This window comes from Hibiscus syriacus, unplaced genomic scaffold (assembly GCF_006381635.1).
Source record: "Hibiscus syriacus cultivar Baekdansim isolate YM2019G1 unplaced genomic scaffold, ASM638163v2 tig00110445_pilon, whole genome shotgun sequence".
Taxonomy (NCBI): domain Eukaryota; kingdom Viridiplantae; phylum Streptophyta; class Magnoliopsida; order Malvales; family Malvaceae; genus Hibiscus; species Hibiscus syriacus.
Genome location: NW_024062740.1, coordinates 174,697 through 196,922, shown reverse-complemented (window position 1 = coordinate 196,922; position 22,226 = coordinate 174,697). Strand labels below are relative to the sequence as shown.

Genomic DNA, 22,226 nt, shown 5'->3' with positions numbered 1-22,226 from the left:
TTTCCCTCGTGTTTCATTTAGGTTGATTGCTCCGAATATATAACGACATTTGATCTTCGAATTGTTGTTGGTTGATTGATGGGGTTTTTATATCCATATTTGCTTCTTTGTATACTGAGACATTTGAGGATTGTTGAAATATCAATACTAGTTATTAATATATTTTATATCTACGTGAAAATGTATTGAAACAAATTATTAAAGAATTGTTTTCAGTAATCTCCATAATGAATGACCAACAGAGGTGCACGAATAAAGTGTCGATACATTTATAAAAAGTATCGATCCCAAAAACATCGAATAAGATAATTATAATGTAATAGGTCAATTTCCAATGTAACCGGTAGAAATATACCGATTAATTAGAAAATAGGTCTACATAATGTATCGACACTTTTTAAAATTGTGTTGATACGTTTTGACCAAAATGAAAGCCCAACAAGGTGCACGAATAAAGTGTCGATACATTTATAAAAAAGTATCGATCCTAAAAACATAGAATACGATAAATATAATGTAATAGGTAAATTTCCAATGTAACCAGTAGAAATATACCGATTAATTAGAAAATAGGTATACATAAAGTATCGATACTTTTTAAATTTGTGTCGATACTTTTTGACCAGAATGAATGCCCTACGAGGTGCACGCATAAATTGTCGATACATTTACAATTGTATCGATACCAAAAAATCAAAATCGATAATTATAATGTAATAGATAACTTTACAATGTAACCAGTAGAAATATACCGGTTAATTAGAAAATATGTCTACATAAGGTATCAACACTTTTTAAAGTTGTATCGATCCTTTTTTACCAGAATGAATGTCCAACGAGTTGCACACATAAAGTGCTGATACATTTATAAAACGTATCGATCCCAAAAACATCGAATACGATAATTATAATGTAATAGGTAACTTTACAATGTAACCGGTAAAAATATACCGGTTAATTAGAAAATAGGTCTACATAAAGTATCAACACTTTTTAAAGTTGTGTCGATACGTTTTGACCAGAATGAATGCCCAACGAGGTGCACGCTTAAAGTGTCGATACATTTAAAATTGTATCGATCCCAAAAACATCGAAACTGATAATTATAATGTAATAGGTAACTTTACAATGTAATCAGTAGAAATATACCGGTTAATTAGAAAATAGGTATACATAAAGTATCAACATTTTTTAAAGTTGTGTCGATACTTTTTAAAATTACGCGTGTTTTTTTCCTTCATTATTTATATGTAATGCTATATAAACCCCAAATTGACAAACCCTAAAAGCAAAAGAGAACTTTTCCACTCCGATGAATACCAGTGTTCATAATAGTTACGATCAGTTCTTCATGTAAATTTATTCGATATTATGGTATTCAAATTAGTTTTTGATTGATTTCCATATTGGACACTTTTTTCCTTCATGTGTTCGATAGGTATGTTGTCAAAACCCTAATTTTTTTAGAATATTAGTCTTCAGAAAGAGGGGCAAGGTTTTAAAGTTTGTTGTTTTTGAATGGTTATAGGTTGAAAGTTCAATCTTTGTTCGCGAAGTTAATGACCTTCAAATGGAGCCCCAACGTATGAATATTGAAGAAAATCAAAAGCAACCAGTAAGTATCAATATATTCATGTAATTATTCTTGAAATGGTAATTGGATTAATATATTTAATCCAATTTAATTGATTCAAATCTCTACAGTCTGACTGAATGTGAAAGGATAAAGGAAGCTCATAATCATGTTGAAAGTATAGCTAATAAAACCCCTTGCAGGGTCCAAATGGTAAGCTAGGAATTGGTAAGGCAAGCTTTCTTTGAGGGTTTATGTATAAATTTGTTGTGTATGTATGTTTTGGTTTGATTATATTGTTAGTATATTTCATTGGTATGGATTTCGTTGTACATTATTTGAACATTGTTATGTATAAACATATAACACAGTAACTGTGTCTTTTAATATTGCATAGTATAACATGTGACATATAGTAAATATTCTATTTGGATGGGTTGTGCATAACCAAACAAGATATCTATCTCTTCCATATGAGTACTTTATTCCCATGTGACAAGTATGACAACCCCATCAACTCACAATTCAGCTTTTAACTTAATCAATATTGTCTTTTACTAGCTTGATGGTTCATAACGCATATTACTTGAACAGTCTCAGACAATTATGCAATTTCCATGTTCAATTTAACACTGCATTTCATGTTCATTTCATATTTAACCAAAGGCTGAATTTAAATTTCAATTTCAGTTTGAATTTCATTATAAATTTCGGCTCCATTATAAATATTAGCTCGATCCTTTGTTCCATCCAAACAACAACTTACTGAATGGAAGCATGGGAGGTAACATCAAATTCCATTTCTAAGGTAACAATATGCATGTTATCATTGATTATTCCTAATTTCCATTCTCTTTTTTTCCACCTTTATAAGGGAAATCCCGACCATCGTAATTTTTGGTTAAAAAGCAGGAAGACTGGATATCCGAAGAATGCCTTCTGGATACTATCTATTTCAGCCAGCTCACTGAGGTAGGTTAACCCTAAACTAAAACAGTCTTAGCCAAGCATACTTGATGTAGAAGCAGCTGCAGATTTAAAATCTCAACGGTTATGCATTTGGTTCTCAAACAATTAAAGCGTCAGAAACATTTTGGACGTATGATCTGGGTGGTATACGGAAAATGCAACAAATGACAACTAAAAATCTCGATAATTGAGGGCTACAACTTGTAATAATAACAAAATAATTTAAGGGTACACGTGTATAAACTATCGATACTTTGCTAAATTAACAATGTACACGGTGAGGGACATAACAAACCCACAACTATTATACGTAATGTTCAATCACGCACTCCTTACGTTGGAGGGATCAAAAACCTAAACCCTCAAAGAAGTCTTAATGCAACAAATCCTCCAGAACTGGCAAATGTAAGTTCACCCGATTGTCGCTTCTGTGATCTCAGGTAACACGAAAGATGAGAAAAGAGAGGATATATAAAATGATGGGAAGAGAAAGCCTTCAATATCATGGAAGAGAGGGGGATAGAAACTGCAATTATGGCAATTATTTGGCTAAATTTGAAAGATTGTCAACGATGTGGAACATCACTACCATAACCAAATTGTATCAGAAAATATATCTTTTATAGTTTTGGTTTAGGGTATTCTAAGATGTTGTCCTTTCATCATTTCCATAACCAAAAGCATTGGATTTTCTTCTTTTTTTATTACCAATGGAAATGATGATTAAAATATTAATATTTTTAGGGGAACTTCTGTTATGCGACGCCTGAAAAACGGCTAAAAACCGGCATGACATGTTAAACAAGTGTCTAGTTAAAATTTAGACTGGTTATGTTATATCATTTAACCAGAAATATTATCAAGTACAATAACATATTAGGTAGCGCTTATATAATGTAATAGGTAGCGCTTATATAATAAAATAGGCATTTAACCGAAAATATTATCAATTTCAACTTCACTACAATAGGGATGTGTCATCACCCATCTTTTAAATAAGGGAAACGTTGATTTTTCACTTGACGCCCCTGTTTGATTAACCCGCAAGATTGGCATGTTATTTATTACCAGAGCGGGATATGATTTTGTTGAAAATGTCAGTTGGAAACGTGTGAAGGATGTCAGATTAGATCAAGAGAATGAGGAAATGGACCCCATTGGCCATGAAGACGACCAACCAATGGGAGACGCAATGATGGAAGAAGTATCACAAGCTCCAGAAGCTCCAGGTGGAGATGATGTCACAATTAAGACACTGATAGAATACATGGTCAATTTTTAGGAGCATATTGATTCCCTTGTGAGCGGAATGCGAGCCGATATTTCATCATTACGCGATGAAGTCTCCATGTTGCGTGACAAATTACGTCAACAACATCATACGAGTTAGGTAATTAATTATTGATGTTTCTAAACATTTACACGTTATTAATGTATTTTATTTTCCTTTAAAAGATGTGGACAACCAAGAGGTCAATAAAGATGATGATGATGATGAAGATGATGATGATGATGATGATCCAAACAAGTATATCGTGTCTGCAACGCCGCTTGCAAGAAAACTTATAATTTTTTATGTCAATGGTGTCCTTGTCTACACCCCAAGACATCCAAAAGGTTTGAATTATGTTCATTTGTATCCATTATTTTAACATATAATCGTACAACTTTAATCTCATTTTGTTCATGTTGTAGATGTTATCCTCAGAACAGGATTATGTAAATTTATGCATTTTTGTGTACAGAATTTTGTTGTTGCCATTTGGTCATCCAAGATGAGGTTAGAACTGTTGAGCAATTCAATTACTATAGCCAAAATCATTAATATACAATTAAATGTTAACATTCAAACTTGATTACAATCTCAGGCATAACATTGACCGTGTACTTGAGAAACTACCTTTGTTCTCTGACCAGTTTCTATTCGTTTGTGTAAGATAAATGTCATTACACTTTGCTGACTTTAATTTGTCTATGCTTAATACATTTTTATGTTCTAGTATTTGTAAACATGGTCAAGGAAAGTGCAAAATAGAAGATAATGTGACCTACTGTAAAGATCTCAATGATGTTTGGAACGAGTATCCTGATTTTAACGCCCTAAATACACTGTTCGTCGATGATTCAGCGCGAAAAATCATTTATAATCCGGTAAGTTACATTTATGCCAAAATTTTCTAGTAAAACAGGTGTTCATACATTGATTGATTAACAATTTATGTTTTTATATAGAAAAACAATTACATATGTCCAAATCCCTTCGAAGCTGCTTCCCATTCGGACGACGATGCTCTAGGTATGACACAAATTTATTCCTGATTATGCTAATTTGGTTTCGTTTTAGTAAAATTACACCTGAATAGGTTGATAATTGAAATTATTTATATATGTCCTTAGAAAAAGGCGGTAACATACGAGAGTATTTGGAAAATTTGTTGAAGGCGTCTAATGTTCCGGACTTTATTAGCAATAACCCTTTTCAATCAGATTAATTTCGTTATGGGTACATTATTTGAAAATTGTTATGTATAAATTTGTTGTGTATGTATATTTTGGTTTGATTATATTGTTAGTATATTTCATTTGGATGGATTTCGTTGTGGGTTTGATTATTTGAACATTGTTATATATAAACATATAACACAATAACTGTGTCTTTTAATATTGCACAGTATAACATGTGACATACAGTAAATATTCCATTTGGATGGGTTGTGCATAACCAAACAAGATATCTATCTCTTCCATGTGAGTGCTTTATTCCCATTTGACAAGTGTGACAACCCCATCAACTCACAACTCAACTTTGAATTGAATCAATATTATCTTTTACATGCTTGATGGTTCATAACGCATGTTACTTAAACAGTCTCGGACAATTATGCAATTTTCATGTTCAATTTAACACTGCATTTCATGTTCATTTCATATTTGACAAAAAGTTGAATTTAAATTTCAATTTCAGTTTGAATTTCAATATAAATTTCGGCTCCACTATAAATATTAGCCCGATCATTTGTTCCATCCACACAACAACTTACTAAATGGAAGCATGGGAGGTAACATCAAATTCCATTTCTAAGGTAACAACTTACTTTTTCAAAACTTATTAACTTAGACAATATGCATGTTATCATTGATTATTCCTAATTTTCATTATTTTTTTCCACCTTTATAAGGGAAATCTCGACCATCGTAATTTTTGGTTAACAAGCAGGAAGATTAGATATCTGAAGAATGTGTTCCAAATACTATCCATTTCAGTCAGCTCACTAAGGTAGGTTAACCCTAAACCAAAACCGTCTTAGCCAAATATACTTGATGTAGAAGCAGTTCCAAATTTAAATTCTCAACGGTGATGCATTTGGTTCTCAAACAGTTAAAGCGTCAGAAACGCTTCGGACGTATGATCTGGGTGGTATACGGGAAATGCAACAAATGGCAACTAAAAATCCTGATAATTGAGGGCTACAACTTGTAATGATAACAAAAATAATTGAAGGGTAAACGTGTATAAACTATCGATACTTTACTAAATTAACAATGTAAAGGGTAAAATTCTACCAGTACAATGATAATAGGCGTACATGACAAGCATCTAAACTTGTCATTTACAACTATTTTCATTATACCGGAGAACGTTTATCCGTTTACATTGTTAATTGTATCGGGGTTTATGCTTTACTTGTGTATCATCCATTATTTAACATTATTACTAAAAGATCTAGCATTTAATTCTCGAGAATTTTTTGATGGATTTTGTTGCATTCCTCGTGTAGCACCCAAATCATAAGTCTGAAATGCATCCGATGCTTTAAATGTTTGAGAACCAAATGGATCGCCTTCGAGATTTTAAATATGCAGATGCTTCTACATCATGTATGTTTCTCTCAGACGGTTTCGGTTTCGGTTTACGGTTATCCTATCTTCGTGAGCTGGATGAAATGGATAGTATTCGGAAGGCATTCTTCACCTTTCCAGTCTTCCATCTTGTTACTCAAAATTATGATGGTCAGGATTTCCCTCGCATTTCATTTAGGTTGATTGCTCCGAATATATAACGACATTTGATCTCCGAATCGTTGTTGGTTGATTGGTGGGGTTTTTATATCCATATTTGCTTCTTTGTATACCGAGACATTTGAGGATTGTTGAAATATCAATACTAGTTATTAATGTATTTTATATCTACGTGCAAATTTATTGAAACAAATTATTAAAGAATCGTTTTCAGTAATCTCCATAATGAATGACCAACCGAGGTGCACGAATAAAGTGTCGATACATTTATAAAAAGTATTGATCCCAAAAACATCAAATAAGATAATTATAATGTAATAGGTCAATTTCCAATGTAACCGATAGAAATATACCGGTTAATTAAAAAATAGGTCTGTATAATGTATCAACACTTTTTAAATTTGTGTTAATACGTTTTGACCAAAATGAAAGCCCAACGAGGTGCACGAATAAAGTGTCGATACATTTATAAAAAAGTATCGATCCTAAAAACATAGAATACGATAAATATAATGTAATAAGTAAATTTCCAATGTAACCAGTAGAAATATACCGATTAATTAGAAAATAGGTATACATAAAGTATCGATACTTTTTAAATTTGTGTCGATACTTTTTGACCAGAATGAATGCCCAACGAGGTGCACGCATAAATTGTCGATACATTTACAATTGTATGGATACCAAAAAATCAAAATTGATAATTATAATGTAATAGATAACTTTACAATGTAACCAGTAGAAATATACCGGTTAATTAGAAAATATGTCTACATAAGGTATCGACACTTTTTAAAGTTGTGTCGATCCTTTTTGACCAGAATGAATGCCCAACGAGTTGTACGCATAAAGTGTCGATACATTTATAAAACGTATCGATCCCAAAAACATTGAATACGATAATTATAATGTAATAGGTAACTTTACAATGTAACCGGTAAAAATATACCGGTTAATTAGAAAATAGGTCTACATAAAGTATCGACACCATTTAAAGTTGTGTCGATACGTTTTGACCAGAATGAATGCCCAACGAGGTGCACACTTAAAGTTTTGATACATTTAAAATTGTATCAATCCCAAAAACATCGAAATCGATAATTATAATGTAATAGGTAACTTTACAATGTAACCGGTAGAAATATACCAGTTAATTAGAAAATAGGTATACATAAAGTATCGAAATTTTTTAAAGTTGTGTCGATACTTTTTAAAATTACGCGTGTTTTTTCCTTCATTATTTATATGTAATGCTATACAAACCCCAAATTGACAAACCCTAAAAGCAGAAGAGAACTTTTCCACTCCGATGAATACCAGCGTTCATAACAGTTACGATCAGTTCTTCATGTAAATTTATCGATATTATGGTATTCAAATTAGTTTTTGATTGATTTCCATATTGGACACTTTTTTCCCTTCATGTGTTCGATAGGTATGTTGTCAAAACCCTAATTTTTTAGAATATTAGTCTTCAAAAAGAGGGGTAAGGTTTTAAAGTTTGTTGTTTTTGAATGGTTATAGGTTGAAAGTTCAATCTTTGTTCGCGAAGTTGATGACCTTCAAATGGAGCCCCAACGTATGAATATTGAAGAAAATCGAAAGCAACCAGTAAGTATCAATATATTCATGTAATTATTCTTGAAATGGTAATTGGATTAAAATATTTAATCCAATTTAATTGATTCAAATCTCTACAGTCTGACTTAATGTGAAAGGATAAAGGAAGCTCATAATCATGTTGAAAGTATAGCCAATAAAACCCCTTGCAGGGTCCAAATGGTAAGCTAGGAATTGGTAAGGCAAGCTTCCTTTGAGGGTTTATGTATAAATTTGTTGTGTATGTATGTTTTGGTTTGATTATATTGTTAGTATATTTCATTGGTATGGATTTCGTTATACATTATTTGAACATTGTTATGTATAAACATATAACACAATAACTGTGTCTTTTAATATTGCATAGTATAACATGTGACATATAGTAAATATTCCATTTGGATGGGCTGTGCATAACCAAACAAGATATCTATCTCTTCCATATGAGTACTTTATTCCCATGTGACAAGTGTGACAACCCCATCAACTCACAATTCAGCTTTTAACTTAATCAATATTGTCTTTTACCAACTTGATGGTTCATAACGCATATTACTTGAACAGTCTCAGACAATTATGCAATTTCCATGTTCAATTTAACACTTCATTTCATGTTCATTTTATATTTAACCAAAGGCTGAATTTAAATTTCAATTTCAGTTTGAATTTCAATATAAATTTCGGCTCCACTATAAATATTAGCTCGAACCTTTGTTCCATCCAAACAACAACTTACTGAATGGAAGCATGGGAGGTAACATCAAATTCCATTTCTAAGGTAACAATATGCATGTTATCATTGATTATTCCTAATTTTCATTCTCTTTTTTTTCACCTTTATAAGGGAAATCGCGACCATCGCAATTTTTTGTTAACAAGCAGGAAGACTGGATATTCGAAGAATGCCTTCTGGATACTATCTATTTCAGCCAGCTCACTGAGGTAGGTTAACCCTAAACTAAAACCGTCTTAGCCAAACATACTTGATGTAGAAGCAGTTGCAGATTTAAAATCTCAACAGTGATGCATTTGGTTCTCAAACAATTAAAGCGTCAGAAACATTTTGGACGTATGATCTGGGTGGTATACGGGAAATGCAAAAAATGACAACTAAAAATCCTGATAATTGAGGGCTACAACTTGTAATAATAACAAAAATAATTTAAGGGTACACGTGTATAAACTATCGATACTTTGCTAAATTAACAATGTAAACGGTGAGGGACATAACAAACCCACAACTATTATACGTAATGTTCAATCATGCACTCCTTACGTTGGAGGGCTCTAAAACCTAAACCCTCAAAGAAAGCTTGCCTTACCAATTCCTAGCTTACCATTTGGACCCCTAGGTTTTATTAGCTATGCAGTCAACATGATTAACCTGGATAATCCCAGTTACAGAACTGATTCTGACCATGATTACGGGGACTCTAGTCTACAGATTATTTGGCATTTATGTGATGATGCGGATGAAATATTAAACGGGTCTCGTAAGCCACAATTAAAATAGACTAAGAGAGGAAATTTTTTTAATGTAGGGGAAATTTTGTATACAATTCGTAATTTTGTATACGATTTCTAATTTTGTATGTGGATGTAATAGGTTGTATGAGATAAGAAAAGTTAGCAATAGGTTGTTGTACATGTTTCTTATACACAATAGGAGTCATGTTGGTACTTACGATATATGGAGATCATTGTCATCACGTGCGGGACTGAATGGCCATTCCATTCCGTCTTATAAAAAATCAGCTGATGTAGGTTGTGTGCTTGTATTCAAATTGAGCTTGACTTTAGGATATGTTAGTTTGTTATGTCCCTCGCCGTTCCAGAACCCACATCGCCTAATTTTCTTCTCGACCTTGTTCTTCGATACTTCTTTTTTGCTTGCGTTGTTTTCATTGAGGGTCACGAATGTTGTTTACTAAACTGCTCTGGTTGACTGAATCATTCAAACCAAATGAGTTTTCAAATTCTTTTGTTAGTCTTTTCATATCATCTCTTGCGGTTTTAAAAGACGTATCTGTCTTTGATGCAATGTAGCATAACCTACTTGACGTTGCACGTAGTGCATCAAACCTTTCCATTTGCATTACTTCTGGAGGAACATTCAAGTCAACATAACTGGGTACAAAAGCCTTCGAATCCTTATTCCACCTACTTTGAATCAAAGTCCCGAGAAAATATGTGTAATCCAAGTGCTTCAAAATGTGAAGTTGATGGCGATACGGAAGTCTGACGGTCTTAAATTTTTTGCAGGAACAATTTAGGGTTTTCGTACGAGAATCAAAACTAATTTCAAATGTCCTATTTTTTTGTACTTTGTCAAAATACAATTTTGACATTCATCTGATAAGGACTGAATCTCTTCCTGAATCCAGTACAATGTCTCCCGTTAAAGTTCATCTTGGAAAGAACAAAAAGATTCGCGTGTATAAATCTCAGCAGCATGGCTTTCAAGGTCGACCAATTTTGTGATCTGGAAGGGTTTCGTCTGGGAACTTAAGTAATCTACTTTCAACTCGTTCATATGCATTCTACTAATTCCATCTTCAATTACACAAACAACATCTAAATATGTTTTCTTGTGTTTCAGTGCAATCGCGAGTGAAGCATTCATAGACACGCACCTTTATGTTGAGCGAATATTGGAAAATAAATAACTGGTTAGATATGCTTGTGCCCATAAGTGTCAAGTATTTCCCTTCTCAATCACCCGTGGATGTTTTTCGACGTTGAATTCTAAATCAACTGAACTCCATTGAATATCAAAGACCTCTTCCTTCCCCCATGCACGGATGCGTGCCACTCCGGTTCTTTCATAAGTCGACAAACTATCATAGCCCGACCAAAAATCGAACAGTGCAACCTGTATTTATAATCAAATTTATCATTTTATATAATAATTATACTATCGTTTTATATAAAAAAACAAAAATGTTCTTCAACTCAGTTACCTCTAATATTACTATGCACCCTTTGAGATATCTCTGGCTGCCCTTTTGAAAGGTGATTATTGATTCAATCAATCTCGAATAGACATATTCAGCCCAATTGAATTCACCCTTCAAGTCTTCATTGCAAATGAGCTTCATATTGTCCTTGTTCGTTGACGTATCACCTATTGGACAAAGAAAGATCCCGACAAGGTATAATAGAACACGGGCCTTCAGGTCATCCCCCCGTAAGATCCACTTTTAATATCCTCTTCAACTTCAGTATATGTCACCTTCTACTTCAAACTATATTTGGAGGCAAGTGCTTTCCAGTTCTTACTCTTATAGATATCGATAACTACTCTTGTAGTAAAACGGTTTCCTTCAAAGAATTAGAATGGCTACTAAAACAAGTGTTGGCACATTTATACAACCTACAATATCATTTTCTGCCTATAATATTATAAACATGTATCCATTTTTATTTTCTACCTATAATATTATATAATCAGTCCCAAATCTTTCTTGGCTTCGATTCTTAATCCCCAAACCAACCCCAAAAACCCTAATCCCTATTTTCTTCAAATGAATGGGAACACTCAATACTCCAAGTATCGACACATTTATACAACCTATAATATCATTTTCAATCTATAATTTTTAATAAAAGTATCGATATTTATATTTTACCTAGAATATCATTTTCTACCTGTAATCGGTCCCAAATGCTTCTTTACTTAGAAAACCCCAAACAACACATAAAAACCATATTTTTGATTACTGTAATAATAAAAAACTAGGGGTTCGACAACGTACTTTTCGATTTGACTGCAACAACAAACAAACAAACTTCGCTTTAGAAACGCCTTCGATAAAAAACTCGTCCGTCCGTGTTCTGAAATGCCCTTTATATTTTCATCGGATATGTTATTTATATTTAATCAATACAATAACCCAAGTGTCGATACATTTTTTTAAAGTATCAACACTTTATACGCACTATTACTGCTTGTCTTTTAAATTCCAAAAGTGTCGATACTTATAATAAAGTATCGACACATTTAACATATCCGGTGGCGCTTTACCGGTTTTGTCATTTTGAGACCAGTTTTATCATATTTTTACCTGTTATATTGTTAAGTGTCGATATATTTTTTTAAAGTATCGACACTTTATAGGTGCTATTACTGCTTGTCTTTTAAATTCCAAAAGTGTCGACACTTATAATAAAGTATCGACACTTTCAACATATCCGGTAGTTATTTATCGGTTTTGTCATTTTGAGACCGGTTTTATCATATTTTTACCTGTTATATTATTAAGTGTCGATACATTTTTTTAAAGTATCGACACTTTATAGGCGCTATTACTGCTTGTCTTTTAAATTCCAAAAGTGTCGATACTTATAATAAAGTATCAACACTTTCAACATATCCGGTATCGCTTTACCGGTTTGGTCATTTTGAGACCGATTTTGTCATATTTTTACCTGTTATTTTGCTATGGATCGATACATTTTTTATTTGTATCGACACAAACCGACAAGCTAGGTTTTTCGGTTGCCAAAGCTTTTAATATTTCTTCATGATTTCCACCTACAACATTATTATTACTCAACATTTCCGGTAGCGCTAAACCAATTTTTTTAAATATCTTTTAATGTATCCGGTCACACCATATATTAGCCGTATATTAGTCCGCATTTCCTGAGACAACTCCTTTTTTAGGTGTTGATTGTTTACGTGTATATCATTGTTGACGTGATATTATTTTCTAATATGTTATATTAGTAAATAATTTTAAAATTATAAAAACATATTTAAAAATAATTTATAAAAAAATAATGTAATATGATACAAGTCATTTTGTCAATAAAATAATTTCATGTCAATAATAAAATACAACAAATGTGATTTTAACGTATTATCTGTTTAAAGATAACTTTCAACCATTTGATATTCAAGTGTTATACCCTTGATAGTCCTAGTGCTTATACTCTGGACCTCAAATAATAATAACAATTTCTTTATCACTTAAGTAATTAGAGTTTGTGCAATATTAAAATATTAAATTTAATTTTATATTAATTAATTGAAATATTAATAAATTGTTAACTAAAAATGTGAGACTTCAAAAAAAATTAATGGTAAAAAAGTTTATAATTACATTTACATAATCAGTCGAGTTAAATTATATTTTTATTCTTATTTTTGTATATATTATGAACCCTAACCTAATTTAAAATTCCCCCCCCCCCCCAATCGTCAGCCTGTCAATTCTTTCCCACGTCCTTTAGCCGCCCCATGCTATTTTCAAAAGCAAAGGTCCGCCAACTACGTTAGCTTGTCTTCTCCTACATTCGTTCCCGGGCCAAGTAGCACTGCGGTTCATTTCTTCTTTTTTTCGTTTAAGGGTTTTGATTCCCAATGTTGCTTCTTGTCTTCTGTTTTTAAAATCTGTATTTCTACTGGTTTGTGCATTTTGACTAAAAAGAAGTGATTTTCAATGGGTAAGTTTTAGTTTCTAGAGAACGTATGGCTGTTCCAAGAGAAGATACTTAAGGAATTTTGTTTTGGTTATTGAAAAAGGCTTTTTATTTTTATCATTTTGTCATGTTAATACATTAATTATTTATGGAAAAGACAACTGATTCCAGTTTGAATATGAATGAATTTAATTAAGTTTAAGTTCAAGATTGAATAGAAAAATTGATAAACTAGTTTCATCAAGTTCGATTTTGCAAGCTTAGGAATTGATGTTCGATCAAGTTCGAGCTTACCACTATTCGGACTAGGCTCAATTGGATCGCAACTTCAGTTATGTAATACCAATTGTGAAGATCCAGAGGAAGAAGATTGATTTTTTTTTTAGTTGGTAGAATTAAGTAATATGGTGTTGTTTGAGATTGTTATGCTTAAGTTGTTTGGTATGTTCAAGTTTTCTTTTTGGTATTTTTAAGTTGTTTGGTTTGTTTAAGTTCTTTTTGTTCCTTTTTCGATCAAAAGGAGGTAGATTGATGGGATTACCAAATGCGAGAGGGGACTTGTCGACTGAAGTAGAGGTAGATGCTTTCAGACGCCTCTTTCCTCTACGTTTCTTTAGAGAAACATCTTTTAGAATCTATACGACCTGATGCTCGACCACTCGGGAGAGCAAGAGATACTACCATTGCCCATGGTTAGTAAAGGAAAAAAGGAAACAGCTGTGAAACTTTTCTGTGACATAATTTTCTTTTCATGCCTGAGCTGATTCCTCTAATCTCTAGGGGCTGTTGCATCTGCTAATAGTTCGGCACTTGCAAAATTGGTTCAACTGTAAGTTTATCACTTTCTCTAAATACATGCTGCTTTACGTTGCCAAGCAATTAAGCCTAGAGTTGATAATTTATTTCTTGTGTTGCATAGACGATGTTGGCTGCTATCAAAATGGAAGTCATGACCCCTTCATTGGAAACACCTGATGAGGGTTGTATAGGTTGGCTGCCATAAGTTGCATTCTTTACTATCTCTCTTTCTCTTCTCAAAACTCATCTCTTATCTCCCATTTGTTTTGTGATTTCTTTCTCATTTTCAGCAGTTGATTTCCACATGCCTCCAATTTGTTCTCCAATTGTTAGGCCTGGCAGACCGGCTGAGGCAGCACCAGTTGTGGCAAAGCAATTATCTAACACTATCTAAGGCATACCAATTTATTTTGTCTTTGTGTAGATTCAATTCTTATCTTCATCTTCACCTCCATGTTTACTTATGATTACAGGTGTGGTTAACTGGGTATTTGAGTCTTGAATATTGAAACTTTGAGTTTGCCTTTCTGTTTCTTTCTACCCGCTTAAGCACACTGCTCAGTTATTTTATCTTAATTTGTTGGTGGTTTTGTTTCCTCTGATGCTCTTCACACTTATAATATGTTCTGTTTGAAAACTGTTCCACTTTGATTCATTTTTCTTGATAATTATTTTCTCAAACATCTTGTCACATGTGTAACTACAGCTCTGGCATGATTAATTTGAAGGAACTGTCCTTGGTTTGTGGAAAAGCTGCTTGGATGGCCTATTTGGTAGGTGATTGTGGTTTTAAAATGTCTTAACAATCTGTATGAGTTTGAACACAAGCCATTTAGTGTTCAAGCAAGATAATATGGAAATTCAAGTAGTGTCATAGTGCCGTTCGTATCCTTGAATATGGAATTAACATAGTATTCTCTCTTTTTTACAGGACATTTACTGTTTGGATGCTGATGGTGCTCTTTTCGATGCTGCATTTTCTTATTGTAAGCGTTTCACCCGTGCTTCTAAATAGAATAATTCTTGCCCAAAACTACTTACCTTTTCCATGAAATCAAAAATGGGAAGTGGAAAATTGCAATGGTGAAATCCTTTATTCTTATGCACCGCCTAAGGAATTCTTTTTAAGATAGGACGTGAGGTCAACTACATGTTATGCGTGTAATTTGTTTTTCTAATATGTCATGGTTGAATAAGAAGCTTAAATATTTCACACTTATTTTAATCTTGTCTATATTGCTTTTCCATGCATAGCCTGTCTATATTATCAGGTCGTGCTATTCCCTCGCAGCTTTAATGTTGAGTAATACATTTGTTTTCGAGCGACTAATATTTAATGTGTGTTTTTTTTCCATAACTTGTCTAGTTACTACTTTCTAGTGATGCAAATTTTGGCTTGTGTTGGATGGTGATATACTCTGGATTCAGGATTAAAGTTCAGCGCTGGTCCTTACTCCTTATAAGAAAATTTATTCTAGTTGTCTTGATTTATGAAAATTTTCTTACAGTGGAAATCCCGGTAGTATCTCTCAACGATGATGGAAAAATAGTTTTATCCGAGGAGCAAGGACTATATGACAGGGAGCCAGTCAAGAAGGAGAAGAGAAAAGTGAACCTGGGCAGCATTCTGTTTTCACTGACATGTATACTACACAAAAATTACATTTTGGTAGATCCTAACGCTGAGGAAGAGTCTATTATGGAGACGTCTGTAACTGTGGTTTTAGATTCATCTAGTCAACTTGTATCGCTTATTAAACCAGGTGGACCAGTTCTAGCATGTACATCAGCTATCCAGGTCAGTTGAAACTTTAAAGTCTTTGTGGCAATAAAATGTCTAATTAATTGTGGAATCTTTGCCGATGCTTTAGCTGTTGAAAAAAAAAGTCATACTTTGCTGTAAATTTGTTTTTCAAATTTGGCAGCTCCAATGTGCGTGAATTCAGTGGAATTCGGTGGTAGCACATTCTTGTTGATTTTTTGTATGGTAAAATTGCTAAAATTAGTCATTGTACTTTAGGGTGTTTACAAGATTAGTCCTTAAAGCTTCTACTATAAATACCCTAGCTCATTTAGCTTCAAAACCATCCCAAAGCATTCTAGCTTTCTTCCAATACTAGAAAGAATTTAGAGAGTTTCTTGAGAGTCGTTTTTTCCTTTTTATCAAGAGAGAGTTATCATTATTTTCTCCTTGGTCGATCGAGAGAAGTTGTAATTCCTATTTTCTCATAGTGAAATTCTTCTACCGTTGCCCGTGGTTTTTACCCTATATTATTCAGGGGTTTTCCACGTAAATATTGTGTCTCTTTTATCTTTATTTTTATTTTCTCAAATTATCAGTTGCGATTTTGCTCTATCCGATAGCCGTCTTCCGCAACAGTTGGTATCAGAGCTAGATTAGAGTGTGTAATATCTGCTTATTGTCTTTGTGGTTGCCACCAAAAGGTGGATCCTCCAACATAAGAAAGTAAGAAGGTATTACCCATTCTTTGAAAATTCCAGAGAACTATTCACGATAGTGAAATAGTGGGAGCTATCCGTAAAAGAAGCTATGGCAACGAAATTTGATATTGAAAAATTCAATGGGAGAAATTTCTCATTGTGTAAATTGAAGATGAAGGTCATCCTAAGGAAAGACGAGTGTCTAGTATCTATCAGTGAAAGGCCGGTAGATTTCACATATAACAACAAATTGATCGAAATGGACATGAATGATATGGCAAACTTTCATCTAGCATTAGCAGATGAAGTATTGTCAAGCATCGAGGAGAAAAAGACAGCTAAGGAGATATGAGATCATCTCACCAAACTGTACGAGGCCACATCGCTGCACAATAAAATTTTTCTTAAGAGAAAATTGTACATTCTTCGTATGCCAGAATCTACTTCAGTGACGGAGCACTTAAATACACTGAACACTTTATTTTCTCAGCTTACATCTTTAAGCTGTAAAATAGGAGAACAAGAACGTGCTGAACTTCTACTTCAAAGTCTACCGGATTCGTATGATCAACTCATCATCAACTTGACAAACAGTAATGTCACCAGTCTAGTCTTCGATGACGTTGCAGCTGCTGTTCTATAAGAAAAAAATCGGCGCAAGAACAAGGAAGACAGACAAGTAAATCTGCAACAAGCAGAAGCGTTGACAACAATGACAACGATGAGAAGGAGATCAACAGAACGTGGCCAAAGCAGCAGTCACAAACATGGTAGATTGAAGTCGAGAAGAAAGAAGAATTTAAAGTGTTACAACTGTGTAAAGAAGGGTTCACTTGAAGAAGGATTGTTAGAGTCTAAATAAAAACTCCAATCCACAAGGCAATACCGCAAACACTTCAGATGATGGAGATGCTCTATGCTGTGAAGCGTCAACCACCGTGGAAGGAAGAAAACGATTTCCAGATATATTGCTCATTGATTCGGGAGCAACATATCACATGACCTCAAGAAGAGAATGGTTCCATCATTATGACCCTGTCTCAGGAGGATCTGTGTATAGTTGCAATGATCATGCCTTAGAGATCGTTGGCGTGGGAACCATCAAATTAAAGATGTACGATGGAACAATCAAAGTTGTTCGAGATGTGCGGCACGTGAAAGGCCTAAAGAAAAATTTATTATCCTACAAATTGTTGGATAATAATGAAAGCAAGATTGAAACACAGAAATGAATCATGAAGATGTTCCGTTGAGCACTTGTGGTGCTGAAAGGCGAAAAGATAGCTGCAAACTTGTATATGCTGAAGGGAGAGACTTTGCTAGAAGTAGAAGCCTCTGTTGCCTCATGTAGTTCAGATTCTTCAATGCTATGCCATCAGAAACTTGGACAAATGTCAGAACAAGGAATGAAAATTCTTGTGAAGCAAAAGCTACTTCCAAGCTTAACAAAGGTATAACTTACTTTGTGTGAGCATTGCATAACAAGTAAGCAGCACCGGTTGAAATTCAACACGCCAAATTCTAGAGGCAAATATGTTCTAGAATTAGTTCATTCTGACGTATGGCAAGCACCAGTTACATCCCTAGGTGGAGCAAAATACTTTGTCTCATTTATTGATGACTACTCTATGAGATGTTGGGTGTATCCTATTAAGAAGAAGTCATATGTGTTTTCAACTTTCAAAATCTTCAAAGCGCGGGTGGAACTTGATTCTGGAAATAAGATCAAGTGTTTCAGAACAGATAATGGAGGTGAATACACAAGCGAATAATTTGATGACTTTTGCAGAAAAGAAGGCATCAAAAGACAGTTCACAGTGACAAACACTCCTCAACAAAATGGAGTGGCAGAGCGGATGAACAGAACCTTGTTAGAAAGAACAAGAGCAATGTTGAGGGATGCAGGCCTAGAAAAATCATTCTGGGTAGAAGCAGTCAATACTGCCTGTTATTTGGTGAATCGAGCTCCATCAACTGCAATAGAGCTGAAGACACCAATGGAGATATGGACTGGTAAACCAGCTGATTATTCAAACCTCCATATATTTGGAAGTATTGTGTACGTGATGTACAACTCCCAAGAAATCTCAAAGCTGGATCCAAAATCCAGGAAATGCAAATTCTTGGGGTATGTTGATGGAGTCAAGGGGTATCGCTTGTGGGATCCCACTGCCCGCAAAGTGATCATCAGCAGGGATGTTATCTTTGTAGAGGATAAACTACAAAGAAAAGAAGATGATGATAGCACTGAAAAGTCAGAGACTACACAGATAAATGTGGAAAAGGAGTTTGAACAATGAGATTCTTCTGAAGCAGAACCAACACATGATGAAGAAGAACCAGAGAGTTCTGAAGCACCAACAACTCGTCAATCAGATCGTGTGAAAAGACGTCCCAATTGGCACTCAGATTATGTTATAGAAGGTAATATTGCATATTGCCTTTTAACAGAGGACGGTGAGCCATCAACATACTAGGAGGCAATAAAAAGCTCAGATGCTTCACTGTGGATGATGGCAATGCAAGAAGAAATCGAAGCCCTTCATAAAAATAATACATGGGACCTTGTGCCACTACCATAGGGAAGGAAGTCGATTGGTAACAAATGGGTCTTCAAAATCAAGCGAAATGGTGACGATCAAGTTGAGAGGTATCGTGCAAGACTGGTGGTCAAAGGATATGCTCAAAAAGAAGGTATTGATTTCAATGAAATATTTTCTCCTGTGGTTCGACTAACAACAGTTCGAGTATTTTTGTCAATGTGTGCTACATTGGACTTACATCTGGAGCAGCTAGATGTTAAAACATCTTTTCTTCATGGAAATCTTGAAGAAGAGATTTACATGCTCAAGCCAGAAGGTTTTGAAGAAAAAGAAAAGAAGAACTTGGTTTGTAGGTTGAACAAATCTCTGTACGGTCTAAAGCAGGCGCCGAGGTGTTGGTATAAGAGATTTGATTTCTTCATTATGTGCCTTGGATACAACAGACTTAACGTAGACCCTTGTGCTTATTTCAAGAGGTCTGGTGATAACGATTTTGTTATATTGTTGTTGTATGTAGATGACATGTTGGTTGCAGGACCCAACAAAGATCATATTGAAGAATTGAAGGCACAACTGGTTAGGGAATTTGAAATGAAGGACTTGGGATCAGCAAACAAGATTCTAGGGATGCAAATTCAACGAGACAGAAGTAATAGGAAGATTTGGCTTTCACAAAAGAATTACTTAAAGAAGATCTTGTCACGATTCAGCATGCAAGATTGTAAGCCAATTTTTACCCCTCTTCCTATTAACTTCAAATTATCCTCCAGTATGAGTCCTAGCAGTGAAGAAGAGAGGATGGAGATGTCTCGAGTACCGTATGCATTGGCAGTGGGAAGTTTAATGTTCGTTATGATATGCACAAGACCAGACATTGCACAAGCAGTGGGAGTGGTTAGTCGGTACATGGCGAATCCAGGCAAAGAGCATTGAAATACAATAAAGAGGATCCTGAGATACATCAAAGGGACCTCAAATATTGCATTATGTTACGGAGGATCAAACTTACTAATCAATGGGTATGTAGATTCTGACTATGCAGGGGATTTGGATAAAAGCAAATTTACAACAGGATATGTGTTCAAAGTTGCAGTCAGTTGTGGCTTCATCCACAACAGAAGCAGAATATGTAGCAGCTACACAAGCCAGTAAAGAAGCAATTTGGTTGAAGATGTTATTGGAGGAGCATGTGCACAATCAAGAGTATGTCTCTTTGTTTTGTGACAGTCAAAGCGCCTTGCATCTAGCAAGGAATCCAGCATTTCATTCAAGGACAAAACACATACGAGTTCAATACCATTTCATTCGTGAAAAGGTGGAAGAAGGGATAGTAGATATGCAGAAGATCCATACCAAAGACAACATAGCAGATTTCATGACGAAAGGCGATCAACGCTGATAAATTTACTTGGTGTCGATCCTCTTGTGGCCTGTTAGAGACATAAGCAACATTAAGGTACAAGGTAGAAAGAATGATGTGAAGATATGATTGTTTAAATCAAATCTTCAAGTGGGAGATTGTTGAAAAAAAAAAGTCATACTTTGCTGCAAATTTGTTTTTCAAATTTGGCATCTCCAATGTGCGTGAATTCAGTGGAATTCGATGGCAACACATTCTTGTTGATTTTTTGTATGGTAAAATTGCTAAAATTAGTCATTGTACTTTAGGGTGTTTACAAGATTAGTCATTAAAGCTTCTACTATAAATACCCTAGCTAATTTAGCTTCAAAACCATCCCAAAGCATTCTAGCTTTCTTTCAATACTAGAGAGAATTTAGAGAGTTTCTTGAGAGTTGTTTTCTCCTTTTTATCAAGAGAGAATTATTATTGTTTTCTCCTTGGTCGATCGAGAGAAGTTGTAATTCCTATTTTCTCATAGTGAAATTCTTCTACCGTTGCCCATGGTTTTTATCCTATATTATTCAGAGGTTTTCTACGTAAATTTTGTGTCTCTTTTATCTTCATTTTTATTTTCTCAAATTATCAGTTGCGATTTTGCTCTATCCGATAGCCGTCTTCCGCAACATTAGCAGCGTAATACGGTTAAGTTTTTGGGTTTTTATCATGGGATGTTTTTCACCTTTAACTTTAGTAGCTGCCTTGGACTCCGATATTTGATCTGAAGGTCATTTCCTTGGATGTAGGTTGTCATGCTTTAAACTTCCGAGGAAATCGCATGATAATAGTAGAAAGATTTACTTTTTTGGTGTTCTGAAGCATATGATTTGTTTCGATACAGACTCATATTAAAGTTATAATGAGCTAAAACTGGGCGAAAAGCTGATATGAAAAATGGCTTCCATGGTTGCAGGATTGCATTGCATTAACACAACAAAGAGTGAAGGAGCTTCAAAAGATTCTAGATGAAGCCATTTCTAGTATGGAGGTTGATTAATCTTGCTGTTAATCATTTTGAGTGGTTTATCACCTAGGTTTTGTAAATAATGTTAGTAATTCTCTTTTTAAATTTAAATTATTATTGTTTATTCCGTCGCATTTGCGCATTTGTTTAATGACGTTATTAGTTTAGAGACTGGTTTTTCGAGGGTGTAATGGGATCAATTCTGGTATGCCAAAAGTAGCAAATGTTAAGCTTTCCATGTTTGAAGAGAAAACGTTCTTCCTGCAAGGCATCAAATAGAAAACTCCAAAAATTACATAACGAGATCATGGATCTCCTTTTGGAATACGGAAGTGCTGATAACAATGTCGAATTCGTTTTTAGGTATAAAAGTTAATTTTTCTGAAAATGTTTGTGTTCTGAAAATGGAGTCGTCATTGATTGTTTTGGACTATATACGATTGAATATGAAAGAAAATGAATCAAATGGATTAACAGCAACAGATTTTCGCTAAT

At 34.1% G+C, this 22,226-nt stretch overlaps 1 pseudogene; it reads left to right on the top strand.

Annotated features, from left to right (window-relative positions):
* Positions 1-14,116: 14,116 nt before the first annotated feature.
* Positions 14,117-21,832, top strand: LOC120125839 (annotated as a pseudogene).
* Positions 21,833-22,226: the final 394 nt, after the last annotated feature.